Source organism: Equus przewalskii, chromosome 25, assembly GCF_037783145.1.
Source record: "Equus przewalskii isolate Varuska chromosome 25, EquPr2, whole genome shotgun sequence".
Lineage (NCBI taxonomy): Eukaryota > Metazoa > Chordata > Mammalia > Perissodactyla > Equidae > Equus > Equus przewalskii.
The window spans coordinates 5,479,137-5,490,487 of NC_091855.1; the positions used below are offsets into that span (position 1 = coordinate 5,479,137).

Here is an 11,351-nt window from a genome sequence, read left to right on the forward strand (position 1 = left end):
TTTGCTGGTTCGGATCCTGGGCATGGACTTGGCACCACTCATCATGCCATGTTGAGGTGGTGTCCCACATAGCACAACCAGCAGGACAACTACAATATACAACTATGTGCTGGGGGGCTTTGGGGACAAAAAGAAGAAGAAGGAAAAAAAAAAAAGATTGGCAAGCGATGTTAGCTCAGGTGCCAATCTTAAAAAGAAAAAGAAGAAGAAGTGAAAGATGTGTACATTGGAAACTATGAAACATCATTGAAAGAAATTGAAGAAGACACAAAGAAATGAAAAGATATTCCATGCTCTTGGAATGGAAGAATTAACACAGTTAAAATGTCCATACTTCCTAAAGCAATCTACAGATTCAGCGCAATCCTTATCAGAGTTCCAATGACCTTTTTCACAAAATTAGAACAAAGAATTGAAAAATTTATATGGAACAACAAAAACCCTGAATAGCCAAAGGAATCTTGAGAAAAAAGAACAAAGCTGGAGGCATCACACTCTGATTTCAAAATATACTACAAAGCTACAGTAATCAAAACAGCATGGTACTGGCACAAAAACAGACACACAGATTGATGGAACAGAACCAAGAGCCCAGAAATAAACCTACACACATATGGACAGCTAATTTTCGACAAGGGAGCCAAGAACATACACTAGAGAAAGGAAAGTCTCTTCAATAAATGGTGCTGGGAAAACTGGACAGCCACACGCAAAAGAATGAAAGGAGATCATTTTCTTAAACCACACACACAAATTAACTCAAAACAGATTAAAGACTTGAATGTAAGACCTGAAACCACAAAACTTCTAGAAGAAAACATAGGCAGTACGTTCTTGGACATCAGTCTTAGTAACATATTTTCAAATACCATATCTGACGAGGCGAAGGGAAACAATAGAAAAAATAAACACATAGGACTAGATCAAACTAAAAAGCTTCTTCACAGCAAAGGAAACCATCAACAAAACGAAAAGACAACCTAACAATTGGGAAAAGATATTTGCAAACCATATATCTGACAAGGGGTTAATATCCAAAATATAGAAAGAACTCATACATCTCAACAAGAAAAAAACTACAATCCCATTAAAAAATGGTCAAAAGATCTGAAAACACATTTTTCCAAAGAAGATATACAGAAGGCAAACAGGCACATAAACATATGTTCAACATCATTGATTATTAGGGAAAGGCAAATGAAAAATACAATGAGATATCACCTCATGCAGGTCAGAATGGCTACAATCAACAAGACAAGAAATAGCAAGTGTTGGAGAGGATGTGGAGAAAAGGGAACTCTCCTACACTGCTGGTGAGAATGCAAACCGGTGCAGCCACTATAGAAAACAGCATGGAGATTCCTCAAGAAATTAAGAATACAACTACCATATGATCCAGCTATTCCACTGCTGGGTATTTATACAAAGAACTTGAAAACACGAATGCGTAAAGATATATGTTCATTGTGGCATTATTCACAATAGCCAAGACTTGGAAACAACCTAGGTGCCCAAGAAGGGACAAATGGATAAAGAAGATGTGGTATATATACACAATGGAATACTACTCGGCCATAAAAAAGATGAAATCTGGCCATTTGTGACAACATGGATGGACCTTGTGAGTATCATGCTAAGCAAAATACACCAGAGGAAGAAAAGTCAAATACCATATAATCTCACTCATAAATAGAAGACAAAAACAACAACAAACAATCACATAAAGACAGAGATTAGATTGGTGGTTACCAGAAGGGAAGGGGGTAAAAGAGTTGACTGGGCAAAAGTATATAGTGATGGATGGTAATTAGTCTTTGGGTGGTGAACATGATGTAATCTACACAGAAATCAAAATATAAGGATGTACATTCTTACATTCTGTACATCTGAAATTCACATAATGTTATAAACCAATGTGACCTCAATTTTTTTTTTAAAAAAAGCCATCCCCAGAGCCAAAGATTTTGTAGTCCAAGGGTAGATAAACAAGAAAAAGGGAAAATGACAAGACAATGTAATAAAAGTTCAGTATGGTTAGCAGAGTTCTAAGAAGGGAACGAGGAGAAGACAAGGCCAGGGAGCGACGAGCAGGGGTCAGGTCCTGAGGGATTTGTTTGCCATACTAAGTAATTTGGAATTTGTCCTAATGGTTATGGGCCTTAAGCAGGAAGATGAAATGAACAGGGTCGGGTTTTAGAAAGATCTCTTAGGCAGCAGAGTGAAGAAACAAAACTAAGTGAGAAATGTGAAGGAACAGGACAATATTTAAGGCAGGAAAATTAGTGAAGAGGCATTGCAGTAACATAGGAAAGAGATGATGAGTGCTTTTGTTTTTGTTTTTTAGGGTGTGTTTAGAGAACACACCCTATGGTAGATGAGGACACCAGTCCTCTGGTTGGGCCCAGAGGCCTTGGGAAGGACTCTGGAGCAGGAGGATGAGGCAGTTTTTGGAAGCCTTTGGCAGTGACAGCCAGGCTCTTGGAAGCAAGGCCTAAGACAGGAGCAGTACTTGATATACGAACTGGTCAAGGCCATGGAGGTTACTTCCCTGGAGATCTCTTCTCCATGTCCATCAAGGAGTCTGAGATTTTTCACTCCTTCTCAGGAAAATCCCTCAAGACCCTGAAGATCTCCATTCTGATACAGAACCAGGGCAGTCAATGACCCAGGCTGAAGGTACTTGTGGCCATTGGGTTGGTCTGGCAGTCCAAATGCCCCAAGAAAGTCAAACTGCCATCCATGGTGCCATCGTTCTGACTAAGCTACCTTAATTCCTGTGAGATGAGGCTACTGTAGGGAGAACAAGATCAACAAGCACTTCATTCTTCCTAGGTGATACTCTCTTTGCAACACAACAGGGTGCTGAGTCTTACTAGGGGTGCGTCTTACTCTTGCCCCTAAATGAACTGACATTATCTCTCTGCTTTTGGCCTAAGACACTGCTGATGAGTAACATGGATAACTACTATACTTTTGCTAGGAGATAAAGTGCTGCGCGGGCAACTTTGCTAAAACTATCTCTGATGCCGTCTGCAAGTCTTGAAGCTGTCTGACCCCTGAACTCTGCAGAGAGACAGTATTCACCAAGTATCCCTCTCAGGGATTTACTGATCATAAAGACCCAAGTGACAGTACAAAGAATCCATGGAATCCTCCTGTGGCTACCATGTTCTTATATAAGCAAAATTAGAGAGTGAGAGAGAAAGATGATGAAGGTCTGAACTAACGTAGTAGTAGCAAGGATGGAGAGGAGGTAAGAGACCTGAGATATACAAGAAGGTGAAATCATAGGACTTCATGACTGATGCAATATGGGAAGTAAGAGGGAGGAAGGAGTTGAGAATGACTGTTTCAGGTTTCCAATTCGGTCTTCTGGAAGGAGATCTTTCAGAATGACAAGAAATGTAGGATATACAGTCACTTTTCAAGGGATTATAAATAGTTGAGATTTGGATATGTGGAGCTTAAGACAGTTGTGGGACATCCAGAAAGAAATTATCAGTAGGAAGTTGGATAATATAGTTGGTTTTAAACTCAGGCAACAGATGTGAGCTGAAGGTACAGAGTGTTGGAGAGTGGGTGGGTGGGCACAAGCATAAGATGGTAGATGAAGCCATCAAAAAGAATGAGATGACTTGAGGAGAGTGTCCAGAGATGAGAAGTGAGCCAAAGATAAAATGGTAGAGAATATATATGAAGGGACAGACTGATAGCAGAAGACTCCAAAGAAATATCCATAAAGTATGTCGTAAACCAAAACAGGCATTACTGTAGAAGGTAAGGGAAAAGAAAGCTTCAAGGAGAGAGGAGGCAACAGTTTGAAAACTTACAGAGAACTCATGTAGGTTAAAAACTGAGATGTATCCATTGGACTTAGCAACCAAAGAAGTCACTGGTGTCTTAAGCAAGAGCAATCCTGGTCAAGTGGCAAAATCTAGACTGTAATGGGTTAAGAAAGGAAAGGTAAGAGAAGAGAAGGAAAAAGAAGGGAAGGGAAGGGAAGGAAAGGGAGGAAAAGAGAAGAGAAAGGAAAGGAAGAGAAGAGAGGGGAGGGGAAAGGAAGGGACGGGAGGGGAAGGAAGGGAAGCGAAGGAAGGGAAGGGAAGGGATTGGGTGGTTGCTAGAGGAGCAAATAGGTTGAGGGAGGATTTTCTTTTTTGGAAAGAGCTGATGGGAAAGAGAAGGAGGCAGGTAACTGAGGAAGCATGGCCCCTGAGGAGGTGGGGGAATGAGGTCCAGAGCCCAGCTGGAGGGATTAGCTTTGGATAAAAGATGGGAAGCTTCTTCCCTGTGATAAGAAGAAAGCCAATGAAGTGTGGTACAGCCATGCCATGGAATACTATTCAGCCAGAAAAAAGAATGAACTACCCCTACATGCTTCAACATGTATGAGCCTAAAAGTCGCCATGCTAGGTGAAAGAAGGCAGCCAAAAGACCACACATTGTATGATTTACCACACTTCATTTATCTAGTCACTATGTGATAGACATTGCCCCTCTGCTTTTGCTTCCACCTTTGCTCCTGAATGACAGAGCATAAACTGACAGTTTTCTCTTCATTCTTTCAACACGCCTCTTGACAACTTTAAACAGTGTGGCATATCATTTTCCCTAAGGGTGTGAAGCTAGGCTTTCCCAATTTTTATAGGTTGATGAGGATAAAGACATTATGATTAAACCCAATCACTAGACCAGTACCTCTCAAATATTTCCAAACCAGAGACAACGTTGACAGGATGTATACCTGCCACACTCCAAAGGATGTATACCTCACACACTCCCAAACTGTTGCCATGAGAAAAAAACAGTACCACAAAACAATAATAACGATGACAATAATGACCACCACAATAAAACATCCAGGAGATCACAGGAAGAATGGTGCTATTTTGAGGAACCCCAACGAGAAAAATTACATCAAAATGTCTTACGCCAAAATAGGAATAAAAATGCTGTCCTGAAATAAATATTGCACTATATGCACTCACACCCACGGACAATAAGCAACCCTCTGAGAACATACAGCCTAAATGGTTGTCTTGAAGGTAAGAATTATCATAAAATGAATATATATCCCAAGAAGTGATTCAACCTTGTTGCATTTTTTAGGTTTTTTTTTAACTTTTATTTTTTAATAAACAAAAGTATACAAACCAGGGTAAACCTACTCCCAAGGAGCCCTCACCGAGGCCCAACAAGCAACAACGCATGGTCAGTCTGCTCCATACACAAATTAAATAAGTCCCCTCCATATTATTTTGAAGCAAATCTCAGGCATCATATATTGTTCTTGTTTTTTGAATTTATAGCTTCACGCAATAAGCCCAGATGGCAAAACAACCTCCGTTGGGTAAGGACTTGTAGAAGCAGGGCTCCACAATGTTTCTTCACACTGTGAAGCGATCTTGTTGGGTTGGGACTGAAAGGATGGAAGGGAATGCTAAAATAAGCTCGGAAAACATATGCCATACGGACATTAAAGGATCACTCTCCCCTTTTGGTTATGAAATGACTAATTTACTATTTGCAGCTAAAATGTGTGGGATCTTTTTCAGAAAATGAAATATCTTTCCCTCACTGAGCATATTGATTAGAGACGTAATCCACACTGTCTGGAATAGTTTCTTTGCAGCTGAACGAATCGCACTCTTCAGTGCACTGTTTAATTTTAGATATATCTTGTCACATTTATTTCAATGTTTTGGCTCTGGATTCTTTTCCCTTTAGGCATGCCTGATGTCCACATTTATACTTCAGCTGTCATTTTTCTTAAAAGGTAGTGTGGGGCAATAGGAAAAGCAATTCCAGGTTTTGTCACATACAAGCAGTATGATCTTATACAAGTGACTTAAGCTCTGAATGGCTTTTCTTTAGCATTACTGTTTCTTACCGATGCCTCAAAAAACCATAATGTTGCTACGCGTGGATCAGCAATCTAAGGAATAACGTTCCTTTCATCATCACCTTGAATGGAAACAAGAGCTTAGAGTAGAACTGTAACTGACACTCCTAAATCATTGTATTTTGAATCTATTTTTTAAAAATGAAGTCGATCCAACCATTTCTATCTTTATGCTATCAGAATAAAATATCAAACCTTTCTGTTTGAAACTAACAGAAGAAAATAATGGAAAAGACAAAAAAACCTCATTCTCTCATCTTAATGACAATATAAAAAAATACAAGTCCTTAGGTTCTATTCCAAACCTGACCCTGGCCTGAGGTATGAATGTGGGGAAACCAGAAAACTGACATTTTTGTCCACCAGTTTGTAGGCACAGCATGAAAATAACTTATAGTAGAATATTAATGAAATAGGATGCTAATTCAGCAAACATATACTTCTATGCTCAATGCATGGGTTATCAGAACCTTTATTAAGTATTTTAGTCCATTTTCTCCGCCTTTACAAGTTTAAATTTGCTGTGGGTAACTGATTCCATGATTGATGATTCAGGATCTTGCCATATGTCATAGTTCGCAATAAATTTTCATTATGCAGCTCTACAGAAATGACTGTGATAAATCAGTCCAAACACGTCCTGCCCTTAACACAGTTGTGCTACTATTCTGTCGTGAATTACTTCTCTTTCCCCAAAGGGGACACACCACCATAATTTCAGCTCATTGTGAGCTCTGGTTCATTATCTGAAGTTTTACTACAATGTGTCATGAGCATTCATGAAACACGGCATGAAATATTCTTTAAGAGGTCAGCTTCAAAAGCACTATTGAGGTTAATCACGCAGATGGATAGCTATATATTGAGTAACCAGTTTCCTATTGTCCCCCGCCAACTGGCGACAAGGTGAGATGCGAGCAGTTCAGGTGGCCACCTTTCTAAGCCACTGTCATCCATTCAAAAAACTACTGAATGCTTCCTCCATACTCAGTCCTGTACCAGGTGCTGGTCTACAAAGTCCCCGCTCTCAGGGTGAAGACAGTAAAATAAGAGATTACTTTATAGTGGTGTTAGTCACTTACCAAATATTTATCCAGAACCTATTATATGCCAGGTGCTCTGTTAGGCACTAGGGACTGAACAGTAAACTAAACAGACAAAAATACATTAATGTGCTGTAAGATGCACAGGATGCCACTGAGGCACAGATAAAGATCTAAATAGACTAACAGACCAAGTATCAGGGAAAGCTTTTCAGAGGAGCTGATGCTGTATTAGAGTTTGGAAAGAAAGAAAAAAGCTGCTAGATAAAGAAGGCATTCTAGGCACAATATGCAAGGTGTGAAGCAGCAGGATACATTTGGGAAACTACTGGCAGGCTGATATAGCTGCTGATATATCTGAAAACTGCAGAATGTCATTGAAAGATTTTAAGCAGTGTCATGATTGTATTTGCATTTTAGAGTGCTCACTCAGCCTGCAGCACAGACAGTGGATTGTAGAGAGGTCAGAGAGACCAATTAAGCAGCTGATGTCAGAATCCTGATTGCAGAGTAGGAACGGAGAAGATAATGTTTATGTGAAACATACACAGGACTTTGCAACTGATTAGGTTAGGCAAAAATAGAGAGGGGTCTACATGACTTCTAGGTTTCTGGCTATAAATGCAACTACTTGAGTCACTGGGGCTGATGAAAACTCTTCATCAACCAAACATTGGAGAGCTTTTATAGCACATTCAAGAAGCCTAAGATTAGGTCACCTTCCCAGCCACTTTGGACCCGAAGAAGGTGAGTTATCCCTGGAGACAATAAGTGATGTTTAGCTTTGAGGAGAGTTTTGATGACTAACAATGAACGGTTTATCAACAGGAGTTCAAGGGCTAGTTATTATCTTCATTTTGGAAATATAACCTGCAGAAGAAGTGGAAAAGTTGAAAAACAAAGCTTGCAATTCTGATTAAATCACGTACTTTAAAAAGGATTAATTAGGAGGCACTAATATAATTGGAACTATAAAGTCCCTCTGACCATGTAATGTTAGTTAATTCAATCAGGCTATTAAATATTTTTCTAACAGTGCTTGAGAAAACAGCTCTAAATTGTGATCAATGCCTGACTGTGATTTTATTGTCATTAAATATAATATTATGTCTTCTTCCATATGGATTTCATTTTAAAGGTAATTTGTCACATGGCCATTATTATTCCCTATTAATGGTCATCATTTCTCTCAGAGACTCTTGCAATAGCTTGCAAATTGGTTTCTCACCACCACTCTCAGTGCCCTGCATTTCACCCTGGTCTATCCCACTTCAAAAGAAGTGAACACAAACTGATCAAACTGAACACAAATATGACGTTGTCTTTCCCTTACTTAACATATTTTGAATGGTGACTAATAACCATAGGATAAAGTCCAAACTCCTCAGCATACCAGTGACGGGCTTAATGATTTGGACCCATCACTTCTTGCCAACTGACAGCACATCACCATTCCTCTCATGAAGCGTAAAGCCTTGCCCATGCAATTGTCTCAACCTGGAATGCCTTTCCTGTAGCTCCAGATCGGAAAACTGCCACTGAGCTTCCAGACGGAGCTCATGTGTTGTGTCCTCTCTTACGTATTCCCAGTCCTACCTCCTCTGGAAAAATTTCAGATTGCTTCCTGGTCTCTGCCTCTAAAGCACCACGTTCATCCAAGCATTAGTTTTTATCAACAGTTTTAAAAGTTTGTCTGTAAATGTGACTATAAACTCCTGAGGCTAGTGCCTCTGTTTTATATTCGTACTTCCAGTGCCTAACAGAGCATCTGCTTGAATTCAAGAATGGAGGAGTGCATACCTCCTTCCTGAGGCTGCCCTGACTGCTCCCTAGGCAGTTGATCGGTCCCCTCCTCTGTCTCCTTTAATATTCCATGCATTTCCAGTATGAGACTTAGTACTTTATAGTCTACCTTCCCAATAGAGTCTGTGAGCAAAGACCGTTCCTTCGTATTCTTGTATTTCCTGGACCTAGCATATAATAGGCCCTCAATAAGTATTTATGAAAAGAATCAAAACCTTGAAAGCATGCCTCTCAAACTTGTGGGTACCACTATTTCTAATATGTTTAGTGCCAGACTCTTGATTCAAAACCACCTGGATTTTTTTTTTTAACGATATGGAAAGGTTGGAAAGATGGACCAAAACTAGCTAGATTAAATTCAACAGAAAGAAGTATAAAGCTCTAAATTTAGGTACACCTTGGATTTTTATTTGCATACTGAATCAATAGTATGATGTGACTAAAAATAAAACAAACAAACCCACTGCTATGTATTAATAAAACACAGCAGCTGGAGCAAGAGAATTGAACCCTGTCATACTATGAGCATTTCAGACATAGCTCAGGTATTGTGTAATTTATGGGGCACATTAACAAAACAGAAAAATTCCAGAAGTGGGTAAATGATTCATAAGTGGCCTGAAAACCATGAAAAAGAGAAACAATTAGAAGATTAGGAATGCTTAGCTTGGACCAAAAAAAAGTAGGGAGAGTGAGAGAGAATAGGAGGTGTTAGCTAAAGGGATGCAGATTCTAGTTCAACCTAGTTTAGATTATTAGTGTGTGTACATTTTCCTCATTTTACAAATGAGGGAACTGAGGCCCAGAGAGTTTAATGGAGTTGCCTGAGGTTAGTCAGCTAACAGATGTAGGACTCAAACGCAGGTCCATATGCCAACCTGCTGGAAAAGCTGGGATTCTTTCAAATGATTCTTATCCTTACAGCGTTTTCCTTTTTTGTGTTTTTAACCTCTAATCGTATTAGCAAACACATTTTCAGTATCTTGTAGATTCCAGGTAGTCATGAGCCCTCTGTTCATCACTGGAACCACTTGGAGAGACAACTCTCATCAGAGGTGGACAGGAAAGTCTTGTATTAGGTTGGAGTTCAGACTTGAAAACCTCTTAGGTCACTTCATATACTAAGATTGTAAAACTCTATGATAAAACATTATTTTAGGCATAACTACTTTATAATTGTGCAGTGCAGTTCTGGCTCTGGAGTTAGACTGTCTTGGATAGAATTCCTGCTCTGCCACTTATAGATGAGAGGCCCCAGCACACGATTTAACCTCTCTTGGCCTCAGCATCATTTTCAAAATGGAGATACTACAGCTTAACTCATGAAGTTACTGTGAGGAATACATGGGATTATATACAGCAAACAGAATTCAACAATTAGCTCTAGCCATACATATTGGAATGAAAGAGATTGTCAAAGGAGAGCGTACACAGTAAGAAGAGAAGAGGTCTGGGGGCAGAACCATGGAGAACACCAACATTTAGCTGGTATGCTGAGTTGCACAGTATCCCCCCAAAATTCTTGTCCACTGGGAACCTCAAAATGCAATCTTATTTGGAATTAGGGTCTTTGCAGATATAATCAAGTTAAGATGAGATCATAGAGGGTTAGGATTTGGGCCCTAAGCTAACATCTGGTATTCTTATAAGAGGGAAATCTGGACAGAGAGACATGCAAAGAAGGAAAATGATGTGAAAACACAGGGAAGAGAACGTCATATGAAAACACAGAGGCACAGGCAAGAAGGCCAGGTGCCGACAGAGACAGAGATTGTAGTGACCCATCTACAAACCAAGGAACACCAAGGACTGCCAGCCACCACCAGACGCTAGAGAGAGGCAAGGATGGATCCTCCCCCAGAGCCTTCTAAGAGCATGACCTTGCTGACACCTTAACCCGGACTTCCAGCCTCCAGAACTACGAGAGAATGTGTTTCTCTTGTTTCAAGCCACCCCGTGTGCTGCACTTCGTTATGGCATTCCTAAGAAACTAATGCGGCACAGCTGGTGAGCAGACACGGAAAACACAGAACGGGTAACAACAACACTTAATAGCTTCAAAATATAATCGCAAGTGATCCTCACAAATACCCTGAGAAGTAGCAGGACAGTTCACAGATAAGAAAATGGATGATGGAGAAGTATTAGAGACTTGACAGAAGGTGAAACAGAATCTGAACGAGAGTGAAGGGTCCTGTTCAAACACTCTGACCGTATTAGGCAAAATGTTTCATCCTTTCCCACTCTTTTTGAAGTTTTCTTCCCCATCACAATTCCAACTTCATCCTCCTACCTCCGCTTTCAGGAAGATCATGGATCAGTGAAGCCTACTAATATCACATGGTCCAAGATTATGCAGCCTTCACTCTCATTATAGAAAGACCTTACCCTTTGAAGGGAGGCTCAGGCATCTCAGTAGGTAAGAAAGACATACTGTGTTAAACAGATCATTCCTCTTCCTACAGAGACAAGGCAGCAGCCTAGCCACCGGCTCCAGCTTTCTTGGGCAATTTCAGCAGAAAGAAGACAGAGCTGTGAAATGATAAAGTTGTAAACAGTCCATGTTATCGAATTCCTACTGCGTGCGCACACTAGCACAGAAA

At 40.1% G+C, this 11,351-nt stretch overlaps 1 protein-coding gene across 2 annotated transcripts in view; it reads right to left on the minus strand.

Moving 5' to 3' along the window:
- The window catches only part of ARMH4 (armadillo like helical domain containing 4), a 165,996-nt gene that overhangs the window by 154,128 nt on the left and 517 nt on the right, over nt 1-11,351 (minus strand). Inside the window, exon 2 of one of the 2 annotated variants that reach the window (XM_070594257.1) lies at nt 11,183-11,280. The exons of the other annotated variant lie outside the window; for it this stretch is intronic. The gene's annotated coding sequence lies outside the window, so the exon portion shown is untranslated. The remainder of the gene's footprint in view (nt 1-11,182; nt 11,281-11,351) is intronic. 2 annotated transcript variants of the gene reach the window in all.